Genomic DNA, 26,294 nt, shown 5'->3' with positions numbered 1-26,294 from the left:
TTTAGAAAAATTTCAATTCCAAATACTGAATTTTTTTTTTAAAAGTAATGCTCCTTGAAGAAGTAAGCTTTAGTTATCTGGAAATTTTTCCCATCAGTGATATAAGAGAGGCAATATGTTGCATTGAAATTCTAAGACTTTTACTAACATGCCATTCATTTGGCATTTAGCATAAGCTATACTTACAATTGTAATTGACTTTTTTTTATGTTCTATTGTAAACAGATTGTAAAGCCCATGTGGGCATGGTTTGCTTTTTATACCTGTTTGTATCCCCTTTACGCAGTAGGTACCTAATAAATATATGTTCATGTTAAAATAAAATCACAAATTTGCCATGTGAGAAATCATAATGGTATTATTAAATAAATAAAATGCAGCAAGACATTACATGTGTTCTGACAAACATTTAAAATATTCAGCGACTTAAGAAAAATGTTACATCAATAATGAGAACACCTAAATAACTGAAAAAATTATTAAGGGAACAAGTCCTTGAATGACTTCAGGAAAAATATTTTTACTTTAATCCATCTAGGTATTAGATCAGTCACGTGGGAAGAAACTATTTCTCCTCCTATGATGACATCATCTTTTGAAATGATCATTACTGATAATACAGTATTTATGGAGAAACTTAAATGTTTAATACTCAATCCAATATAGTGTTTAATTTTTTCCCCTATTTATTATTGTGCACATTTGGCCACTATCAAGACTTATTTATGTCCCAAATTTCACAAATGCACACCTGGAAAAAAGCTCTAAATTTCTAAATCCAATATTTTTTGCCCTTGCTTGAAAAGTTTTGTAGCTATATTACTTTAAAGATTTCCACTGCCCTTTGTCCTTTTATTGGTATTGAGTGTTGAGAGACAATCTATCCTAATGGTTCTAGGACCAACCTTGAGCTTTGAAAATACTGTCTTGCTTTGAATCCTTATTTTTTCTCTGTTGTTCTGTAACTGAATTTGAGGGATTTCTGCTTTTTCATTTCCCAAATTTTAGATGATAAGAAAAGCTTGTCAAACTTCATGCTACCATAAAACTGAGTCTCAATGATTGGCTTCTGCTAGAATTCTTTTGTTCTGTAAGAAGGCTTTATGTACAGATGCCTCTTTGCAAATTTTCATAATTACATGATAGATGCTTATTGTGAATGTTAGTTTATTCTTCAGACTGTGACCTACCATCCTTAGAATCATAGATTTCATTCTAGAGAACCTTCAAGATCATTCATTTTAGCTCCCTTTTCCCTTATTTTACAAATATTGGGAAGTAAGGCACAGAGCTATTAAATGTCTGGCCCAGTTTCATATAATCAGTTGGGTTTTAGGGTGGGATTTTAAATGCAAGTGTGTTCCTGACTCCAGATGATCTGTTCTATCCATTACTCCATTATGCAGGTTGATAGTAAACATTTTTCTTTTCATTTTAGAGACGACATTACCTAGGTTTCAAAAGAAAGGATATATGGTGTATTTTAATCAGCAGCAGACTTGAGAGTCAGATTTGGAAAATTAGCTTCATTTTTCCTTATAAGATTTAATACTGAAAGAAATTTTAGAGATTATCTAGTTCAACACCATCATTTTACTGATGGGGATCATCATAAAGCTTATAGAATTTAAATGATTTGCTCAGAGTCAAACAGATAATAAATGATAGGTCTGGAATTTGAACCCAAGTGATCTGACTTTGAATTTAGTCCTTTTTTCTATTGTACCATCCATGTCGCACCCTAGTACTATCATATTTCTAGCCCAGCATTCTAATTCCTGCATTCTGATGTTGTCAGCTCCATAGCTTTTCCAAGAAAAGCATCAGATGAACTTGATAGGTACTATCATATTTCTAGCCCAGCATTCTAATTCCTGCATTCTGATGTTGTCAGTTCCATAGCTTTTCCAAGAAAAGCATCAGATGAACTTGATAGGTACCAGTAATGTGATTTGAATAGTTTACATCAATAATAATTGAATGTTATATTTATTAAATACCTGCCACGAAGTTTAGTATTATATATGTTCTAACCTAGACTTTAGGAATATTTAGATGAAGCAGGATATAGTCTCCACCCTAAAAGAGTTTGCAGTATTTAGAGGGTATAAAATTTACATAGAAGCAAATATGATATGGTTTTGGAAAAAAAAAAGATGCATGTGTTGAAGTGGTTCATATTATAACTAGAGGGATTAGACTGACTACAGTACTAAGTTCATGCCCAACAATTAAAGAATGGCTCAGTACACTGTGTGATCTGAATTTAATGACCTATTATTACATCTTAATGTATGATGACTATGAGGAATTCATAGAAACATGGTAAGAGTAATATGAATTGATTTAGAATGAAATAAGCAGAACAAGGCAAACAGATTTCATAATAGCTCTAATAATGTATTCTGGACAACAACATCAAAACAAAACTCTGAGCACTGTGTAATTTTACATGACTAAAATTAGCCATGCAGAAAAGTTGAGAAAAATGCATCTCCTGTGATGTATACTCTCGAACATATTGTTGGGTTGGTTGTTTTTGCAGATTTGTTTTTCCCCTCCCTTTCTTATTTCTTATTATTAAAATAGGTCACTGGCTAGGGGATGCAAGGATAGATTTGTAGATGAAGATGTTGTAAAAGCAAAAGTTACCAATGTAAATAAGATGAAACAACAATTTTACATTGGTAGTAGTGGTAGTGATGGCCTTGATTGTAAGGAGAGAGATTCAGCAATAAATTAATTGAGGGGCATTGATCCTTAATATCAAGTCCCCCGTAATCTAATTTAAACCTACTTTCATGGCTTTATTTTGTGATACTACATTTTATTTACTTTAACTAAACTATTTTACTTCCTTTCTTCTGCTACTGTGCTAATCTCTCCTGCCTCTGTATCTCCTATACTTTATCAGCATGCTGCAGTGGGAGATCAGAACTTCCTTGATGCAGTCTCACAACACTTTGTGTCTAATAGAAACCTAATAGTGCCCCTTTCTTACCCTCAATGGCATTTGATTTGAACTTTATTGCTTGTATAGTTCTCTTTATGCATTAGATTTCTGAGAAATGATCTGACATACAGGTTTTCTTTTGTTTACAATATGTATGAGGCATTGAGGTACCATTGATTAGCTTTAACCCCTTTCGCTAAAATAATTTTTTTTGTTAAAAGTCTAGATTCCAAAATTTTTTCTTTCCTTTAATCAACTTAGCTTCACACATAGTTGGACCCTTATGTATGAAAGGATTTGAATAGAATGCACAGTTGATCTTAGTATTTGATTTGTTTCCTTTAGGAATTATTGCTGACTTTTTTTTCCTTAAGATTCAATTCAATGTACAAACATGTATTGTGAAGTGCCTTTGAGGTGCAAATAAGGTGCTAGGGACACCAGAAATCAAAAGGAAGAAATAGTCTCAATTTCAAGAAGATTACAATATGTGCCTAACAGGTGGGTGGGAGAGGAGTCCAGGGGAAGGAATACAAATGTACACTGAAGAACAGATACAAAGGAATTTCAGGGGAGGAGAACCCGTAATAACTGGGAGGACCAGAAAAGATCCAGCAGGAGCCACCTGAGCTAGGACTTGAAAACACCTGGGGATTCTAAGAGTTGAGGCGGGAAAGAAAGTGAGGTTCTAGGATTTGCATGAAGTGATGCTGAGCTAGATGAGCAGAACCAGAACATTGTATACCCTAACAGCAACATGAGGGTGATGATCAACCTTAATGGACTTGCTCATTTCATCAGTGCAACTATCAGGCACAATTTGGGAGTATTTGTGATGGAGAAAGAATTGTGGAGTTTGAACAAAGACCAAAGACTATTACCTTTAATTTTTTTTAAAAAGTTATCTTATTATGTAAATTTACTATCTCTTTAACTTTATTTTTCTTCCTTAAGGATATGATTTCTCTCTCATCACATTCAACTTCAATTATTGTATACCATGGAAACAATATAAAGATTAACAGACTGCCTTCTGGGGGGGGTGCTGGAAAAATTATAAAATTCAAAATAAACAAAATCTTTCTTTCATTAAAAAAGAAAGTGAGGTTCCAGTCATGGAGATAGATAATAGTGCAAAGGTCCAGTGAAAGAGAGTATGAGAAAGGATATGTGAAATGTCTGGACAACTACTTCTTAGGACTTTTCCTCGGGCCTCCAAGGTACTTTATCTTTAACCAAATTCTGCATCTTTCTGCTTTGTAAAATACACAGTCCATATAGACTAGCTTCTTCTAATTCTCTTGCATTACATCCCTGTACTATGCCTCCATAGATGGGTACATTGGAGTTATTCCTGAACCCTCTCCCTAAGAGGAATCAAAAGTGATAACTCTTAATGTCCCTAATTTATGGTGACCCATTAGCTATTGGGAACACAAAGGCCATTCCCTCTCATTCAGGGCTCTATCTCTTGTTAAAAAGAAGAATTCTTAGAAAGACTGATACTTCATAATACCTGAATTGAATTCAGAGACTGCCTAGTTCAAGCATGGAAGGATCCTATAACATTTCTGACCTAGACGCCAGCAGTAAAGACTTAAAGGATCCAGATTTGGCTGACTGAAATGCTGGAAAGAATAATAATTGATAATTATAGCACTAAACAACTTTTTTGTTTGTTGAATAAATGATTGCTTAAAGAGATCATTTCAGTTGTTCTTATATTGCATAGAAATACTATGAGCTTTGTTGTTATTTATCAGTAGTTTTTTTTTTTTTTATTTAAGACAATAGGGTTAAATGGCTTGCCCAAAGTCACACAGCTTGGCAGTTATTAAGTGTCTGAGACTGGATTTGAACTCAGGTCTTCCTGACTTCAGGGCCAGTGCTCTATCCACTTTCATTTATTAGTAGTTTTTAATCAAAATTTTCCTCTATTTTTTCTTTAATAAGCCTTCAATTCACCTGATAAACTATCATATCCTAGTTTTTTGTTTTCAGCATTAAGGTTCCTCATTTTCATTGACATGCTATCTTGGCAACCATCATTTATGTATTGATGATGAAGGGATTATTCCCTGGAACTGCTCAAATCTGAAAGTTTATGCCATATTTAAAATATTTCTTAGTGCCTAATTCAAGATGTATTCCTTTATTCATTCAGTAAATATTCTTTATGTCTACTTGTTGTAATACACTGCTAGAGGCAGAAGGCCCTAAAGAAATTTAATCTCCCTCTCAGTAGTCCGGAGAACTAGGTCAACTGTGTTTGATTGGCTATATTATCCCTATCCAGAGGAAGAAAAACAAGACAAAACAAAACAAAACACACATACACACAAAAAACCCAACCCTTCAGAATCTGATGAACACTTTATAAAAATTATCTCTTGTGTGTATCTCTTTCCCTTAATCCTAATGCCTCATACTGAAAATTATTAATTTGTAAACATGTTTATCAAAATATGTATGTACAATGGTAACTCTTCACCACTGAGGGGAGGGGGGTGGGAAGGGAGGGTGGAAGGAAATTTTGTAACTTTAAAATGTATATGTTTATATGGATGAAAATAAATAATTTTTTAAACAATTTCAATTTCAATCAGAAATAAGTCAAATAAGTGCCCAAATAAATAGAAGAAAAAACATTGTGTATTGTTTGTATGTATGTTTGTGTGTGTGTGTGTGTGTGTGTGTGTGTGTGTATCATAGAGACATAAAGCCCTCTGAAGTTTCAGAAGAGGAACAAATTATATTGGGTTAAAGTGTGGGGTAGGTGAAATAAGACTTAATGGTTGAGGTGGAATCCTTACAGAATGGAGAAGACTTAAACTAGGGGAACTGCAGGACTCTTTATGTAAAAGACACGAAGTCTTGGTGACTGGAAGAATGGTGGTACCATCAACATAATCAAGTCAGTCAGCAAGAGGAAACTGGTTTGGTGGGCAGTAGCGATTTTAGTTATGGAGATGTTGAGATGTCCAGTAGACAGAGATGCAATCGGTTTAGAGATCATTGATGACATTGGAGAGAATGGTTCTAGTCAAGTGGAGGAGGTAGAAGCTAATTTGCAAAGGCTATGAAAATCATTGAACAGGGATAAGTAGAGAGAATGTTTATATTGTCTCATATATATATATATATATATATATATATATATATATATATAATGATAACAGCAAAACAAATTAACTAAATAATAATATTTATGTAGTGCCTATTATGGGACCCTGTGCTTAGCACTTTATAAATGTTGCCTCATTTGATCCTCATAAAAACACGAAGAGATAGCTACTATTGTTATCTCCCTTTGACTGTTGAGGAAACAGAAGTCAGCAGAGATTCAGTGCTTTGCCTGGGCTTGCCTAGCTAGAAGTGTCTAAAGTTCAACCTGAACTCAGGTCTTCTTGGCTCCCAGTCCAGCTTTCTATTCTGCCTCTCCATCTGGCTACTTCAGTCTCACTTGATCTCATTTGATTCTCACGATAACTTTCTTAAATAAATATTATTAATATTATATTCCCCAGTTTATAGATAGGGAGACGAAGGCAAAGAAAACTCATTACGTACATAGAGTCCTGTAACTAGGAAATGTGTGAAGTAGATTTAAAATTAGGCCTTCATAACTCCTGGTACAATCCTCTATTCACTTTTCTACTGAGGTTCCAGTGCAGATCTCTCTTTTTGCAAGTTTGTTGATGAGAGGAAAGTTTGGAGGAATAAGTTTACAGAAAACTTTACCATGTTTATAGGTTACTCTTAATTTATAAGGAGGCAATGGAAAAAAGAAAATATTAAGTTAGATGAGAGATTGGTCAGTCAGAAAAAGTTGAGTTCAAGTCTAGCTTACTCTCTGTATGACCCTGGGCAAGTCTCTTAACTTCTGTTTACCTCAGTCCCCTTGAATGTGAACTAAAGCTAATAAAAGCATTTTACAAGAATGCTGTGAAGATCAAATGAGATATTTGTTAAGTATTGCTCACAGTTCTTGGCACGTGGTAATGAGGATGTTTTGATGTTCTTGGTAGTCGAAGACCATGACATCAGGGAGGTGATGCCATGATAAGCACATGAATTTGATTTGAGTGAGGGGGCCTATGCCAAGTTACCAGCCTCACTTTCTCTTCTGGAGCCATCTGCATCCAGTGGCCAGATAAAAAATGGGAAGACTAGAGATGACCCTTGATGTGAGGCAATCAGGATTCAGTGGCCTTCCCAAGGTCATACAATTAGTAAGTGTCTGAGGCTAGATTTAAACTCCCATCCTCCTGACTCCAAGGCTAGTGCTCTATCCATTGCATCTAGCTGCCCTATTTAGTACCCACATGGTAGCCACTATATAAATATTAGCTGTTATTGTCATTAATGACAATTGTTAACATATTAGAGATAATTGCTGAGCAAATTTCTGGAGGAAATGAAATAAAGAGGTAAATTAAAAAGTCAGCCTTGCCAAGGAGGAAATATAGTTCTTCCTCAAAGACAGAAGAAAAGATAGACCAAGTAGAGGTTTTCCTGGAATAGAAGACAGAAATTGAGGTACAATGCTGTTGTCTTTAATAACAGGGTTATTTTTCATACCACAAGAGCACTTTTTTGGGGGGGGCAAGGCAAGTGACTTAACCCAAGGCCACACAGCTAGGTAATCATTAAAGTGTCTGAGGCCAGATTTGAACTCAGGTCCTCCTGACTCCAGGGCTGGTGCTCTATCCACTGCACCACTTTAGCTGCCCCTCACAATAATACTTTTAATAAACCTTACCAGTCACTTACCACTTCATGACAAAAACAGAGTGATAATTATTCCACTTTATGTCTGTTAATAGTGTTTTGTATTTATTAGTATGTTCACATCCCCCAGCATCTATGATTGAACAAGTGCTGGACTTGTGAGAAATAAGGAAAGGGCTGACTGAGAATTTCATGATCGTTATCCTTAACCTCACTAAGCCTCAGTTTTCTCCTCTCTAAAAAAGAAGATAATGATAGCTGTCGTACTTAGCCCACAATATTGTGAAGCTCATGAGATGTATGTATGTGATATGCTTTTAAAACCTAAAATGTAGTTGTTGTTGTTTTCGGTACAGTATAAACTCCTTAAGGGCAAAGACTATTTTTGGTTCTGGTCTTTTTTAATTCTTAGCACCTAGCACAATCTTATTGGTTCTTTTTAAATACTTTTTTTAAATAAACGGATAAATGAATGATTCAAATTTGTAGACATAATCATGCTGTAAGCATTATTATGAAAAATAGGTCAAGAGCTACCAAAGGGGTTATCCTCATTGATCATATTTTCCTATGCCATTTTAGTTATATTTTTAAAGATCCTTGCAATAACATAGGCCCCATGTACATTGTTAATTCATTCTTGTATTTTCAATAGCAATGATTCATGAATCAGTTATTACTTGAGTAGTGCCATGGACGGAAGGGTTCACTTGAATTCATGTCTCTCCAGTCATGGATATGTGAGAACTTTAGATGTGCTGAATAAAAAGAAAACTATAAGAATAAGCTAAAAATCATATTCAGGGGGCAGTTTTCTCACAATTATCTGCCCTCATATGACTATTCCTCTTTATTTCACTTTTAAGGGATACTGACAAGAAATAGTAGTGACTTGAATGCTTTTTTAAATAGCCCTTCTTATTTTAATGCCAAACTATTTTAAATGTGGAATAATAACTTGGAACTGTCTTGGGTTTTGTCTTCTAATATTAGGTCATAAATTTGGTGTTTGTAAGCAGCAAATTGGGGTGTGTATATGTTTGGGGAAAGGGGAAAAGGCTTTAGTATATTTATGTATATAGTCACTGTCTCAGGAATGTCCTAATGTTCACTCCTGTTGTCCTAACTGCTTTTGTGGCTAGCTGCATTCCATGGAGTTCTGTCTTTCAGGCCCATGTATTTACTAACCATTCAAGCTCCTTGTGGTATTCACACACAGATTATGTAAAATAAAAAATACATTATTAAGACTGGGTGCTGTGAAAGGATTATTACAATTTGCCTATCATGGTAATGGCACCTGTTAGAGGTGTGATACAAAAGGCAGTGACAGGCAGCGCAATTTAGTCATTGTAGCCATTGTACTGTAGAGCTGGTCAGTTCACCAGGCAAGTACAAAGAAACCAGTGTTAAAGCAGAGCAGGGGTGGGTAAGCTTAATAGAGAGAGCTAGTTATGTACTGAAAGAGACTTTTGGTGGAGGGCTAACTCCCAGGGGGCAACTTAGAATGGAGTTGAAAAGAGTGAACAAAAGTACAAAAATGGTACAGGTTTTCCTGTTTTTGCTCTTAAAGTGACAGGCAATGCATAGTGGCAGTACTTTCTCCTGTGTTTTGAAATTCCATTTGAGAAAAAAGCAGTTAGGATCTTATGGTACTTAAGTATAGTATATACTTTTCTTTCCTTGTATGCTAAATATAGCATGGCAAAGTTAGATTAAAATAAGGCACTTAACTTTTAAACTTTACCATAGTCATTTACTTGTCTAGCTTTGAATGATTTTCATGTCTATTATCATCAGTGCATTATTTATCATCAAATATTACCAAGGATCTGAAAATGCACATTGGCTAAATGTTGATGTTAGACTGAATTTTAGCATAGTAGTATATTTGAAATGCTAACTCACAATCATATAGTATTTTCAAGTTCACAATATGCTTTGACTTTCATTTAATCCTTACTATAACCCTGTGATTATGGTATTGTAGTCTGCATTTTACAAATGAAACTAAGGCTAGAGGAGGTCATATGACTAATACCTCTGAGTCGGAATTTGGACTCAGGTCTTCTTGACTCCAAGTCCAGTACTTTACCTCCTATGCTGTATAGCCTTTCATTACTAGTACATAGTTTTTCCTCTTTTAAAAATTAAAAATTTTTATTAATAATTTTTTTCCTTACATCATTATAGTTATACAAAATATCCTTCTCTCACCCCATAAGACAGCCATCCCATATAACAAATGCAGTCAATTGTTGTCATTTGCGGTAGTTATGTACCATAGTCACCATAAACACTGAATTAACAAGTACTGAACCATTTCCAGAAGCTCCTGGTCACAGCATTTACTTTAGAATTTTCTAAAGAGATTTCAGGTACAGATATGTGATTTTCCTCTCCTTTTTTTTTTCAGAATGTACCATATTGTTGATTCATTGACATTGAATTCATTGCCAACACTATTATAATTCATACCTGAAAGAAGCTTATCTAAAGCACGTATAAAACATATCACAACATTTTTTTAATTTTTTTTTATCACAACATTTTTGTACTTAGGGGCACCAATTTTACCCTCTGCTTAGGGACTATAAATCACAAACACCACAAAAAAGCACAGCACAAAATGGACTGCAAAAACAATTCTCACTTACAGTATGAAAATTAAAAAGAAGACCAAGAGCATCACCTTGTACAAACTCGGTGGGAATGTGTAGTCGATTCAGATTTTTCTGTATTATACGTGTCAGCAAATAACCATGAAAAAGTCTTGAATAGTAATTTTGGACTTACAAATAATTTTAGTGAATAGTGATTTATTTTTATCCTGAGTATAAAATGTGCAAATAATGTGGTTCTGCTGTATATTTTTTTGAGGAGGAAAAATTGGTCAATAAATTGGAAAAGTCTAAAAACTTATATAATATGTAATACTAGTGGACCTCTCTTCCTCAAGGGGCTAGTTGGAGGGATGAGCTCATGTTCCCTTCATTTGAGTACTGCTTCATCTTTGCAATTTTGTTATATTTACATTTGATTTTTTTCATGTATAGTATAAATTACATTTACATTATAATTACCACGTATGTTGTTTTCTTAGCTTTGCTTAACTCTGCATCAGTTCATATATATCTATGTATATATATATACATATATATGTATATATTGTGTGTGTGTATGTATGTGTGTGCATGTATCCAGGCTTCTCTATATTCATCATATTTTTTTATGCCATAGTAATACTCTGTTACATTCATGTGCCATAATTTATTCACCTATTCTTCTTGGAATTTGTTTCCAATTCTTTTTTTATCACAAAAAAGTGCTGCTATAAATATTTTGGTGTATCTGGGGATATTTTTATTGATAATTTTCTTGACATATAAGCTCCATAGTGGAGTCTGTTTCAAAGTATATAGGGATCTCAGGACTTGAGCCTCAGACACATATTAGACATTTGATTCTGGGCAAGTCACTTTGTTTGCCTTAATCCACTAGAGAAGGAAATGAGTATTTTTTGCCAAGAAAACTCTACTGGTTAACTATGGTCCACAGGTTCATAAAGAATTGGACATGACTAAACCACTGAAGAAAAAAATCAACAGCAATCTTTGAGGGAAGGCCTTAGCATTAAAAGGGAGGTCTATGGTTTTTACAAATGAATTTTCTTATTATTTTATCAAGTTCTATTAAGTATCTGTTTGGAACTTGATATCAGATTAAAAGTACAATTTTCTTTAGTATATTGTAATTTTTATTATATTAGCATGACCTAATCATGAACACTATATATTCCTATTTCTATCCGAGTCATTCATTTCTTTAAGGTACACTTTGTAATTGAATCTAAAGAAGTGTTTTGAAAGGTCATCCCCAGATATTATTTTCATATATACATATATATATATATATATATATATATATGTATATATTGTAGTTATTGGCACTAGGATTTCTTTATTATTACTGAAACTTTGTTGAAATTATTATTGTCTCAATATCTTTGCTCATTCTCTAAGATTTTCCAATTATATCATCATATCATCAGCAAATAAGGTTAGCTTTATTTCTTCTTTACATATCCTCATAACTTTAAAGTCTTTCTCTTGTTTTTTGTTATTACTAACATTTCCAGAACCATATCAAATAAATATGTTAGCATATAACTGTAGATAATAATATTCTGATTGTTATTTTCATATATTTTGGTTTTGTTTTGATTTTATCTTGCTCACTTATTTGATTTTCTGCTCTTTTAAAAAATCAGATGAGCTATATGTTGATCAGTTTTATTTGTCTTTTCTAAGAACTAGCTTCTAGTTTTAATTATTATTTCTATGAAATTTTGTTTCCAATTTATTCCCTTTCTAATTTTTATATTTTCTCTTTTGGTTTTATTTTTGGTTATTCATTTGTTAGCCTTCTAATTTTTAAAATGTAAATGTATATTCAATCAATTAATCTTCTTTTACTATTTTGTAAATATACGTGCGTAGAGATATGATTTTCTCCCAGAAATCTGCTTTATACATTATAGCCATTTTGGTATGTCATTTCATCATTATCATTTTCATTTAAATAATTATTGTTTCTACAATTTGTTCTTTAACACACTCATTATTTAAGATTGCATTGTCAAGTTTCTATTTGGGTTTGTGGCTTTTGTTTATAATTTTTTTTGTTTGTTTTTTTGCAAGGTAATGAGGTTAAGTGACTTGCCCAAGGTCACACAGCTAGCTAATTATTAAGTGTCTGAAGTCAAATTTGAACTCAGGTCCTCCTGATTCCAGTGCTGGTGCTCTATCCATCACACCACCTAGCTGCCCCTTTGTTTATGATTCTTGAACTTGTGTGATTTTGTGTGTGTGTGTGTGTGTGTGTGTGTGTGTGTGTGTGTGTGTGTTATGGCCTATTAATATATTGCCTGTTTTGTCCTTTTTTTACTTTGTTTTGCAATATCTCTATATCATAGTAAAACATTAATTTGTGTAAAAGTTCCAGGTAAAGGTGAGAAATATGTATGTATATTCTTTGTTGTCACATTGAGTTTCTTAAGCAGTTTGTTCAGTTACATACTTTTACTTTTTGTTTTTTGCTTTCTCTTGGATTTATCCAAAACAGAGAGGGCCATTGAAGTCTCCTATCATTTTTGTGTTTCTGTTCATGTCTTCTATTAAATTATATTTTCTTTATTAATTTGAATACTTAGGCATTTAGAGCATGTAAATTTAATACTGATATTGATTTGATGTCTATACTTCCCTTTAGCATAATGTAGTATCCTAGTTTTTATTTTTCTGAATGTTTGTTTTTGCTTTGTCAGATAACATGGTTGCTAAGCCTGCTTCTTTATATTTACTTTTTTTCTTTCTCTTCAATTTATTTTACATTTCTTTGTTTTTCACGTTTCTTATAAGCAAAAAATTACAGGATTTTTATAATCTTGTCACTCTTTTTCATTTTATTAGATTGTTTAATCCATTCACAGAGTTGCAAGAGTCAGATTTATATTTTCTCCATATATCTCTAATACTGAGTTTTCTTTAAGTTTTGATTTTTTTCTCTTCTATTATAAATGCAGTACTATATCCCTTCTCATGTGCCTTCTATGTGCCTAAGTAACTGTTCTCAGAGTTTATCTTCCATTCACTAATGTTCTTTTCCTCTTATTTTTCCTTTTGGGATTCCTTTTCCTTTTGAGATTTTCTTTATAAGTTCCTTGTTCTTTCAATGTTTTGTCTAATTATATAAATCTTCCCCCCTTTTTTTTCTCTTACTCAATTAGCACCCCTTCCTCTTTTCCTCTTCAAGAAATCCTGTTGTTAGGTTTTTTTAACTTTATATTTTTGTGCCCCCTTTCTCAAAGTATTCCTCTCATTCTCTTCAATATTCATCCTCTGTCTAGTCCAGATTCTCCTATTTTTGTTAATGATACTTAAAATTATTTAGTCTCTCTTTGTTCTCTATATTCTTCATGAAATCAAATCTTCCAAGGTATCCATTATAGGCCTTTCCTTCTAGGCAGTTTCTACCACTGTTTTGTTGAGCTTGTCTCCCATTCTCCCTAGTTTCAGATTCCTCTTTTCCATTGGCCTTTTATCCCAGAATTTCTTGTAGATGTCATAGAGGATACTTCTCCATGATGGCCCTTTCTATCTCTTCCATTTCCCTGATTATGCAGCACTTATCTATATCCTTCCTCTGCTTACCTTTTACCCCCCAGTTGCCTCAAAATCTATTCCATGGGTACATGCCATTTCACTCTCCCAGATACCAGTTTCCCTTTGGATTTCCAAATCCTACATCTCACGGTTAGATGAATGGATTGTTCAAGCACCAAAGCTCCTAGACCATACCCAGTGCAATGTAACCCCATCTCCTTTCACAGACCCTGTCTTACCACCAAAGCAAGACCTCCTTTATTTCTCTCTCTCTTTTTAAAGTCTTTTCCCTCTTCCTCTTCACCCATTCCTTTGTAGGTTTGTTATTGAAACCATCTTTCCCTGATGGTCACCTTCCCTTCACTGCTAACCTTTTTTTTTTGACCTAGGCACATCAGACATTCCTCTATATCTCTTTGTTCCCCTATCCCCTTTTCATATAGTCTCCCTTGTTGAATTGTGGTCCCATTAAAACCTTGCTTCACTAGCATATGGAGCATCACCAGGTTCTGTCCAAAATGCTCCAGGCCTGCCTTTTCACTGTAACCTACACCAGACTTCCACTTTTATTTGTCTCCTAGAAAGAAATCTCTTACTATCTGTCTACTAGTCCTATGTTGTTATTGCTGTCCTTTGCTGCTACATATATATTTACTCTTCATGCATTTTTGTTTTCTGGGTTGTTCAAGAAGTAAATAATTTCTTCAGTTCCTGTTTTATTTTCTAAAATGTTTCAAATGCCTCTCTATTATTGAATTTCCATCTTCTTTCATTTATGCCTAAATTAAGATTTTCAGAGTAGTTCACCCGGGACTGTATCTTGAGTCTCCTTTCCTCTTTGAGACATATTATTCCATTCCCTTCTGTGTTTTCAGGTGAATACAGAATAGTCTTGTGTTATCAAGTTTCTTTTCCTTTATATTCCTAATTCTTTCTTCTAATCACTTAGAGAACTTCTTGTTTCCAAATTTAATTGCTAAACTTAATCTCTTTGTGTTTTGGAGTTTGCAGCCTTGATTTTGTCTTTGTTTTTCTGATGAGTGAATTCTTTCAATTGGTATTTCATTTTCTATACCTAAAAGTTCTGTGAAATTCTCTGGTATTATTTCTTGTTTTATGGTGTTCAAGTTTTTTATTACCTGGAAAATCTGTATTATTCTCCCTCAACATCCTCCTTTCCCCACAATGATATTCCTTTTATTTCAGGAAGAAAGGAAACAGAGATAGACATTTTTCTTTTCTGCCTCTCACTGAAATTAGAGCATTTGGGGTTCCACTGAGTTCCCAATATGTCCAAGCTTTCCTATATCCCTTCCTTCAAAGTCTTAAAATTTTAAAAATTGGCATTGTTCTTCCCTATAGTTCAAACCCACCCTGAGAGGACAGCAGGTGTGAGAGATGTAAAGAAAGAGATCCCCTTGTTAATATACTAAAGATCTCTTTCCCTAGGAAAGAATGAAGGCCTGGATGATTGGAGTAAGGAAGGGAACGAAATTTCCCTTTAATCTGACATATTTATATATTTACAGTGTATGCAAGAATGGTGTAAGGTTTGGGTGAAATCAGTTCTCAGGATGGGGAAAGAGAGAAAGAGAGAAGAGAGTCAGAGGCATAGATGGTCAGACCTTGATCATAGTCATTCTCTACCCATCCAATTTCTCAAATATCAAACTGAAAAAATGAAGGAACAGGAAGTGATGGGAGACAAAGGAAAAAGAAATATTTGAAAGATTCCAGTCCACAGCTTTCTCCACGAGAAAACTGAGACAGCAGAAGATAGGTATTCTTCAGGGAAAAGGGATCTGAACATGTGTGAACTTTGAAGCAAACTGCAACCCTGCAGTATATCTCCCAATGGGGTGGGAAGCTGTGCCAAGTCTATCTCCTCCAGGATACTGGAAAGTTACTCATCTTCCTCCTGGAGTTGATCTACTTGTTCTATGGCCTTTAGCAAGCTTTTCTTTGAGGTGTCCTGGACATCAACACCCATCAGAAATTCATCCAAGATGAAGTAGCCTTCTCAAAGTTAAGGTTGATGTCAAGTTCACATGTATTGCCAAAATATTTGTCCAGGAGCTCCACATTTTAGTGGATCAGTTCCAGTGTGATAAGCTCATTATTTTGGCCCTCAAAGGCACAGCTGCAGTAAAGACTGGCAAATCTCTTAGAGACAACTTTAAGATCTCTCCACCTCAGAAAGCTGCATATCTTGGCCTTTCTGTCCACGATAACCTGCATAAGCTCTTGAAACTATGTTTTTTTCCTCTCCTTGTCTGACATAGCCAAATACAATTTTTGCAGTCACAACTTTCCTGGCTGGTTGAAAAACAATATGGACGAAATCACCTTGCAGCCTCTGTTGCAGCACTGGGAAACTTATATTCCTTAGACTGTCTTTATGCATCCTGTCTTTGAGATCAGTTTTTTTTTTTGTTCGCAGAGTGAACATATTTTCTTTTAATGTTACTGTGTTTTTCCTCCCCTTCTTCCAGATTGTCCTTTGTTTCCATATATGTGCATTCCCAATATATTGTTCTCTTTTATGACTTCACTGAGACTTGCTAATATAGATTTCAGTTTTTTCTAATCTCCCCATTATTATTGCTCCATAAATTCTCTACTAATAATTCTCATTTCTCTTTTGAATTACTCAGAAACAACATGTTGTAGTTCACTGTTCTCTTTTCATTCCACAGGGTCCTCTGTCTCATCAAATATTGGATCATTTTTCTTTATTTTGCAGTATTTATTTGTAGATGTCTAAACTTGTTTACTAGATCTGGAGGCTTTATTTCTTTTTTGTTGGTAGTATTTTCCCTGTTGATTTATCTGCTTACATTAAAGGCTTTGAGTTGTCTTCTTCCTGAGATCTTTGGTAATTTCATTTTTTATCTCTCCCTTTATTTTCTATTATTGTTCACTTCCTTGGAGACTGGACTTCTAAGCCACTGGGCTGTTTACAGTTCACCTGCCCAGTGACTTTGGGGTGAATGGAATTGGCTCTAGCTGGATGTTGAGTGCTTTCCTTCTAGCTTTGTGGAGCTCTTCACAACCTTATTCCAATCCCTGCACATCACTCTCTCTCTCTCTCTCTCTCTCTTTCGATATCCTCTTCAACTCCCTCTGCCCTTCCATTTTCTTTTGGTACTTGGAAGTGATACCTGCATGTCTTGGCCTCCAATATACTTTTACTCCTCAAAGGCTTCTAGTTGTTGTATAACAAACTTCCACAGCTTGGACTGAGGTCTCTACAACACTTGAAATAGGAAGGGAAATAGAAGTATGGTGTTGGATTTTATTAAAAACTTATGTGTTGAATCTTATTGTAGTTATTGCTACTAGTAGTAATAGTAGTTATTGCTACTAGTATTAGGTTGAGGGAGGGGTCCTTAGTTCAAATATGATCCTATGGTTTTGATTGTTTTTTTAATCTTTTGGATTCTGGGTATTCATGAAGATAACTGAGTTACTTTATTTTTGGTGCATATTTTCTTGTGGGAGAGATTTGAGAGGTAGAAGGATCAGAGAAAATGTCTATTCCTCCTTGTTTATACTTATTAATATCAGTAAGTTCAATTAGCAAGGTTTTATGATCATCTGTAATTAAATACTGACAATTTTTGAAGCTTTTGATAATGAATTGGACTTGGAATCAGAAAGAACACTTTAAATACTATTTCAGATGCTAATTATGAGATTCTGAGCAAATCACTTAATCTTCCTTGTTCTCAATTTACAGTTCTGTAAAATGGAATGATAATTACATCTACTTGACAGTGTTAACATTTGTAAAGATGGGTCATTTTCTAAGTAATAAGAGGATAATTTTGAGGGCACCACTATATTAAAACATTTTATCTTAGAATCATTTTAGAAAAGAATCAAAAAAAATGAAGACTTCCATCTATTTCCTTAGACTAAAAATCTATGCTGCATACTGCCAACAGTTTTCTGTTGGGCATGATAACTCTTCCTGCATTTTGTTATGATATTACTCCTTTTTTTTAAATTCCTTTCTACCTCTTTAGATATACTTGTGAGATTTTCAACAAACTGAACTCCATAAAAAATAAGAAATGTTGCTTCTACTTCTGACCTTTGACCTTCAAATGTTTACATACCACAAACATGCACTCCTCAAAATTATCATGTTAAGTTTTTGTTTTCTTGATGGGTGTATTCATATGAGATTTATAATGGGGGACTTTTCATCTAACCTAATCTTTTGGCTAGAACTGTGAAAATTAGTCACCCCCTGATTAGTAGAATCTCTTCATAGGCCATAGAAACTAATATTTTCTCCATTTTGTTACACAAATAGTTTAATTGTAAGGCATGCATGTACTTTTAGGGACTCTGTAAATTTTTAATCATGTGGAAAATATAATGCAATTGGGAACAAGCCTGATTCAATAAAGGCCACACAGAACGTAGGGTATGCTGCAAAATGTTGATCTCTGCGTTAATGTAAATAATGTTTCAAACATCACTGAGCATGTTGTGCCATTGCTCTGAATCACTTAGTCAAGGCTTTGGCCATTGTCCCAGTTCAATGGGTGTGCCACTTTCTAGTGTGCCAAGTCAGCGGATGCACTTGTAGTGATTTTAAAAACATGATTTTCTTCTTTGTATATCAAACATTCATTACAATTTATTACTTTCCATTTCTTCAGAGCTTTGACACCTGAGCATACTTAATTCCAAAGGAGTGGCATTGTAAGGGGAAAAAAAAAACTTGCTGTAGTATAAAACAGTAAAGTATGTAGAGATAATATCATGTGTAATGATTAGATAAGAATGGATGTTCTGTTTTGCATTCTAGTTTCCTTTTCTGCCTCCAAGAAAATACTTTTCAATTTGCATATTAGTTTTGAGTAGGGGGAAAGGGCTTGATTTCAGGGATAGAGTTGGAAGAAAAAGAAGGTAGAATTGTTTAGTTATGTTTTTCAAGCTATCATGCAGAATCTATGAGAGGGATTGATTCAATGAAGTATGTCAACTGCAAACATACAATAACAGTGTTTAAGCAAGAAAATGGTATTAGGCTTTTTTAGGTTTTTTAAAGGGAAAAAAGAAATAGGATCAAAAGCTGATATGCCTTTGCTTGAGGGCAAGAGTTATCTCTGATAAAACCACCTGAGCCTTCTTAAAGGTTAAAGGTTGGCATATGATTGTAAACCTGTGTGCTCATCAGAATGTATTGGGAGTCAAGTTCTCTCTGTGTACAATATATAAACAGTAATAGGGTTAAATGCTGCCCTCACAAACCACAGTAATTACTTCTACTGCTGAAGAAACCCAGAACATGAACAAAAATATCATAGGGAAGCTATTTCTAACACTACTGCTGCTCTTTATGGCTAAGTGGTGGCCATCTTTTCCCTCCTAAATTATGTGTTCTTGTTTCAAGCATTTAGATGATGCAAAACAGATTTTTTGTGGCAGCATTATTGCTCATGACCAAAAAAACCTTCAAAGAAGCTCAGTACTTCTTCCAAAATGCCATTTATTCTGCACTCTTAAAGTTGTCAAAAGTTATGCCAGGATTCAGTAAAGAAAATGATTACTTGTGTTTTCTCTCTTTATAAAATTTCTTATGCAAAATATCATATTGATCACTGTGTGGATGAAAAAGGAAGTTTTGAAAATAATTAAATGAGAGTTTTCCCCATTAATGAGGAATGAACAATGTTGATATGATAAATATGGACTTCCATCTTCTCTTTATCTGTTAAACTACAAAGTCCCATTATTTCTAATGAAGGCCTTAGTCCATTAATTTCAATAAACTATGTGATTTTTTTTATTTCATTCATCATTAAAATTCTTAAAATGAGTATTTTATTATGAAATATGTGAATAAAATCAGAATAGCTGATAATTTCAGCTTGTCGTTTCTTGTCCTGTCTCATCTTCCCATTCTTCTTTCCTATATCCTACCATTTCCACCTTTTTTCCTCTTTCCACCTCCTTACAAACAACCACGGTTAACAAAGTAGGAAGTCAAGACAATTATTCTTATAACCATAGTAAAAAAGACCAAAGTAAACAAATTCACAATTTCTCATTTTCAACATCTCCATTTTACATATCCTATTATTATGGCTCTTAGTCTTTGGGTAACCACTAGTGATTTAGTTGCCTAAAAATGGCTAGTGGTTTTTAACAGCAACATTTTTCGCCTTTAGACCTTAAGACTTAAGCTTTAAAATTCTGTATCCATACACTCAGCTTGTGGTCGTGCCATCTATTGGAATATATGTTTACACTAGTATTAATTAGTGTCTATCCTCCTTTATCTTCAAAAGTTAGCCCAGTGTTTAATCAAGAAATCACAAACTTCTGTCAGTGTTAACTTTTCTCAACATGTTTTTGATGAGCAGATTTAGAATATGAATTTGTTTTCATCTATTTCAGTTGTTTCTGAAATTATATACAGGATGTACATATATATATATAATATATAACTTCATTCAATTTGAAAATAAAATAGGAAAACATACTGTATAGGCTAATTCTTGATATTATAGGAATATTTTCCATTAAATTATGAAGTCATAAAGTTGGAAGAGACTAAAGAATTCCTCTTGCCCCACCTGTACCCAAATGAGAATTGCAGTATGGTCCAGTTCAATGCATGTGGATCTGGATTTGAAGAATCTGTACTCAAATTGTAACCCTGCTCCCTTCTACTTTTTTGATCTGGTGTGAATCACCTTTCTGTATCTCAGCTTCCTCAAATGTTAAAAATGAGTTGGTTGGATGAGATAACCTTTATAATTCCTTTCTCCTCTACATTTATGATCTTTTTTACCTCTGGCAAGTAGTCTTTTTAACCTTTTGCTTGATCCAGTGAAAGGGAACTCACTGTTTTCCAAGGCAACCTATTTCATTTTTAATAATTCTAATTCAATAATTTTTTCTGATATCAAACCACAATCTTCCTTTCTGGCTTTTTACTAGTTCCTCCTAATTCTATCCTCAATAGCTATTCAAAAGAAATTGAATTACTCTTCTTCATAATAATAAACCTTCAAATGCTTTAAGACAACAATCCTGTCCCTCTAAAGTCACCTCTTCTGGTAAAGTATATCTAGTTTCTTTGGCTAATCCTTATATGCTCTTGAGGCTATTCATCCTCTGGACACTTTCCAATTTAGTGATTTGCTTCCCAAAATATCTTTTCAGATTCTGACTTTGTCATTCAGTGTATTAACTATTTCTCCTAGGATAGGGCTAAGCCTGGGAGAACTCCTCTAGTCATCTTCTATAAGTTGACATTGGATGATAATGACTTCTCTTTGGATCTTGCCAAGTAATCAAGTCCTAATCTGTAAAACTGTGTCCCCTCATCTTTCTGTATTTGTCCGATGGAATAACATTAAAAACTTTATTAACTACTTTACTAAAATCTAATTAAACTATATCATTCTCCTGATCTACTAGTCGAATAACTATTATAAAATGAATTTAGATTTGTCTGTTAGGATCTATTTCTGATAAAAGTGTGCAAAATTCTTGTCCTCACTGTCTTTTCTAGATACCAATAATCACCTTTTAAAATGATGTGCCATAAAATATGGCTAGGAGTTGAAGTCTACATTTGTCTCTATCCTCCAATAGTTTGTACTCTTGGAGATGCAAGTCATGAAAATTTAGATGACAAAAACTGAAAGAATGAATGTATGGAAAGAAATAAGAATGTGGATGGAAAAGGGATTTTATTGACTGCCAGCATGTATTTTCCCCTTTTAAAATTAAGTCAATGTCTTTCTGAAAGTTATTAGGAAAAAAAGTAGAAAACAAGTGTCATAGAATAAAAGACCAAACAATTTCAGTGATTATGAAAAACTGAAAAAGGGATAAGAATTTTGTGCATGTAAATTTAGATGTCAAAATGCTTAGTCTGAAAAAGTTAATGACATTGATAATATTAAAGCTTTTGAGGTATTAATATTTAAGTAGTACATATATATATAGTATAGCTATATATAGTATATCAATATGGCACAGTAAATAGAACATCAGGACTGAAGACAGGAGAACCTGAGTTCAAATTCAGTCTCAGACATTTCCTGCATGATCCTGGGCAAATTATTTAAGCCTGTTAACCTCAATTCCTCAACTGTAAAATGAGCTGAAGAAGGAAGTATCAAATAATTTCAGGAACTTTGCCAAGAAAACCCTGGAACATTTCAGGAAGAGTTAAACACGACTAATCAGCAAAACAAGAAGTATAAACTTAGTTCTTCTTTACATTTAACCAAAACAGAAGATAGTGTTATATAATGGGAAAAAGCTCAGTCATTTTCTAACCATAGGTGAGCCCCCTTTAACCTTTCTAAGCCCCAATATTTTAATCTGTAAAGTGGGAATGATACAGGTTTTTCTGAGGCTAAAATGAGATTGTAGACACAATCTTGTTTTATAATCTTTAAGTGTGATACTAAGCAAATGTATATTAATTAACTTTAATGACTTTACTAAAAATTATTTTTTTCCTTTACATTTTATATCCCTTTTAGACTTCCCTTCTTTACCTCCCACATTCCCTGGACCATCCTAAGTGCTTCTGATGCTATCTTACTGGCTTAATGCCTTGCTTTAATTAGGAAGTTATTCCCTCTTACATTGTGTTTTGTTGATTTTAGAAACTAGAGTTTAAAAGCCAGTTGGTCTCTGATGGAATGAAATTAAAAACCACTATTCTGATGTCATGAAAGAAAAATGAGCAGGATTTGACCTGAAAAGTGCATTAAAAAACTTTATAGGGCTTTTAAAGAGGCTTTTGCAGTGTGTACTAACCTGAACGAAACTGGAATTGGGTGTTAAACTTCTCTACATTTAACTTAGCATTATAAAAATAAAAAAAGGGTCTGAAAGCAACACAACTGCCTCTGGAGAGGTGATTGACTTCCAATAAAAGTAATATTATTCCCATTCTCTTTAAATATTTGTAAGTTGTGCATTTTTACTATCAACTCTTCCTTTCTTTCAAATTGCCTAACAGTTAATCTGTAAATTAAGCAATATTAAAACTATTAAATATAGAAAAATCCCTTCAAAATATTATACATTTAGGAATTACTACATTTTGACTCAATAGAGTATTAAGTATTATATAGCAACACATTTTAAAGGTCAGATTTGGGCTACTATACTAAATGCTCATTTAAAAATAAAGAAAGTGAAGGAGGAAAAGTTATGTTATAAACAGAAGAGGTTTATGGGTAGTCCTATTTCCTGTCTAATTCTCAAGATAGTGAATAGGAATAGTGATCCGTGAAAGATAAGATCCCATTTGTACTTGTATTAGCTTTGCAAGTCTGTTTCTCACATAGGCTTTCATTATGTAGGCCCACCCCACCTTTTAATATATGTTCAACACCTTCTCTCAACCAGCTGTATTAACTTCCATACACATCAGCACTAGGTCTTTTTAATCACCTTGCACCTTCTCTCAGCACTTTCCTACCTTCCATAACACATTTTACTTACTTATAGAACAGTTTCTGGCAATGATTAAGGAATTTAGTCCAGCCCAAAGCAGTTTAAGGCCTCTGTGAACATTTTCCTTTTAAATTTCAGCTCCTTGCCCCTTTATTGTGTTCTATTCTATATTTAGAATAAAACAATTTAGTATTAGAACTGTATTATGCATAAAAAGACAATCACATATAAATATTTGTTTTTTTCTTTTAAGGAACTGAATGAAGCTAAGAAGTCTTTGTTTAAAAAAAAAAAAACCTAACAATCTTATTTGTGAAACAACAAATCTTTTAATCTTTTAAAAGTAAAATATTAGTATTAAGTAGCCAAAGCATGATAAAGATGCTTTCTAATCAGATTCAATAATTGTCCTATAAAAGAGGGTTTTAAAAAAAATCAAGCAATTTAGAAATGCCTATCATAAAATAAAATGTTACTTATATACTTATCATTCATATGCTATAAATACTTTCATATGTTTACACATATTTGCATGCACATATATAGCATAAAATTTATATATGTACTGAAAAATATTAAACCAAAAAAGAAAAGTTGTCATTAGAAAATTTCTGGTTTCATGGGAATTGAAACACGTGTTTCCTACAAGATGATGATTTATATTTTTCTTCCTTTTTATAGACTTACTCTGTATAGGAATTGAAGGGTAAAAGCCTTAATGTTAGGGTGCTATTTAAGTACAGATTTCTTTTTTTCATGAAATGGTATTTTTATACACAGAAGTAAGTGAATATAATTTACTCTTCTACTAAAATACTCTTACCATATTAGGGCTCACTTGATAAAATCATACCAATTTACACACTTTATTAGCTTCCTCAGAAATTGTGAAGGCATAGATGGACTGCAGGGTAACCATTAAACAATTTATCCAGCCATTTCTAAAAATGTATCTAAAAAATATAATCAAATAAGTAAGAAATTTTCAAACAACAGACTAATTGACTATTAAAAGTGTACCTTTGGGGGCAGCTAGGTAGTACAGTGGATAGAGCACTGGCCCTGGAGTCAGGAGGACCTGAGTTCAAATTCAGCCTCAGACAATAATTACCCAGCTGTGTGACCTTGGGCAAGTCACTTAAACCCACTGAACTAATCAGCCACTCAACACTTTTCCAATTCTCAAATTATGTGGATCATTTCATATAGATCTTGCTGTGCTTCTCTGTTTCATCACATCCATCATTTTTTATATAATAGCAATATTATAGTACATTCACGCACCAAAATTTCTTGACTCGTTTCCTAGATGATGCGTATCTAGTTTATTTCCAGTTCTTATCTACAACAAAAAAAGTACTCAATAAATATTTTGTATTATATAAGTCCTTTCCTTTTGTCATTGATCTCTGTGGGGTATATGTCTTGCAGTGGGATCATGGAACCAAAGGGGTTGAATATTTTAGTCACTTTTTTTTTTAGGTTTTTGCAAGGCAAACGGGGTTAAGTGGCTTGCCCAAGGCCACGCAGCTAGGTAATTATTAAGTGTCTGAGACCGGATTTGAACCCAGGTACTGCTGACTCCAGGGCCGGTGCTTTATTCACTACCCCACCTAGCCGCCCCTATTTTAGTCACTTTTAAAAAGTATAATTCAGAATTGTTTCACAGAACATACAAACTGGTTCCAGCAACAGTTTACCTGTCTTTCTACAAACACTGGCATTCCTCAAACATTAACCATTCACCTCTTTTGACATCTTTGCTAATTTACCAGATATGAGCTTTTCTTTTTCATTTGCATTTCTCTTAATAATTTGGGGCAATCCTTGATTTGTTTTTAGTACTAATTTTTTTGAGAATTGTTCTTATCCTTTTATTACCCATTGAGGAATAGTTTTTGGTCTTACATATCAATATTAGTTTCTCTAATTTTTTATATAAGTTCTTCATGAGAAATATTAGATGAATAAATTAATGAATAAAAGGCATTTCAGAGATTTCTGTGTTGTATCATTTTGTGCTAAGCACTGGGGATTATAAAAAAGCAAGACATTTCCTGCCTTCATGGAGCTTAGCAGGAACTGACAACATATTCAAGAGAATGATGGCCAGAAAAGGAAGTTTTTACCTAAGGATTCACTGGAATGGTAAATGGAACCATGGAACAAACATCTCCATTCCCCTTCCAGAAACTATGCTATTGTTAATTCGAGAAAGAAATAAAAAGGTCTGAAGGAATAGGAACATGCATCCTACCAGGGTGGATGGCCAAATAAAGAGGGCTATGTGCCTTTGTGTATACTGTCTTGTAAATCAGGACAACTTAGCTCTAAGATAGAACTTTTAAACCTGATTGAATTAATTTGCCCAGGGCACGATTTCTGTAAGTCTAGTGAATGGTGTAGAGAATGAGTAGTTCAGAGAGTATAGTAGCAAGATGAATGGCAAGAAAATACCTTACAAAAAAGTAGCTTCTCATTGAAACTTTTCCTCCCTAATCAATCACTTCCCTTCTTATCCTATATCATTACTTTTTTGTGTATGCTAAGGCTTTTCAGTGTCATGATTTTATCACTTTGATAAAGAATTTCTTCTCTTATTGGAGGAAAGGTAATAAGCATCTATTTAGTGCCCACCATGTGCCAGGCACCTTTACAAATATCTCTTTGATCTTAGACAAAGTAACTAAAATATCCATACCCTTTGACCCAAAGATTCCACTGTTGGGCTTATATTCTGGAATGGGGGGAGCACATTAATAAGAGGATAATCCCCATGTACACTGACCTACTTTAGCATCACTTTTATGATAGTAAAGCATTGGAAGCAAAATAGATATATATGAATGTATTGAAATATTACTCTAATGTAAGAGATGATAACTGATAAATATAGAGATAAATATAGAAAGAGCTGCACGAATCTGATGCAGAATGAAGGATGTAGAACTACAAAAATAGTATACAACTACAATAGTGTAAATGGAAACCAAAAA

General features: G+C 33.7%; 1 protein-coding gene, 1 long non-coding RNA gene and 1 pseudogene across 10 annotated transcripts in view; 1 reads left to right on the top strand and 2 right to left on the bottom strand.

The window, feature by feature from the left end:
- Positions 1-26,294, top strand: part of VTI1A (vesicle transport through interaction with t-SNAREs 1A) — a 406,811-nt gene that overhangs the window by 122,602 nt on the left and 257,915 nt on the right. The gene's annotated exons all lie outside the window — the stretch shown is intronic.
- The window catches only part of LOC141521282 (uncharacterized), a 143,870-nt gene that overhangs the window by 47,971 nt on the left and 69,605 nt on the right, over positions 1-26,294 (bottom strand). The gene's annotated exons all lie outside the window — the stretch shown is intronic.
- LOC141520456 (AP-1 complex subunit sigma-1A pseudogene) lies at positions 15,515-17,015 on the bottom strand (annotated as a pseudogene).

This window comes from Macrotis lagotis, chromosome 4, assembly GCF_037893015.1.
Source record: "Macrotis lagotis isolate mMagLag1 chromosome 4, bilby.v1.9.chrom.fasta, whole genome shotgun sequence".
Taxonomy (NCBI): domain Eukaryota; kingdom Metazoa; phylum Chordata; class Mammalia; order Peramelemorphia; family Peramelidae; genus Macrotis; species Macrotis lagotis.
Note: the sequence above shows the minus strand (reverse complement) of the source record. Positions and strands in the feature narration are given on the sequence as shown.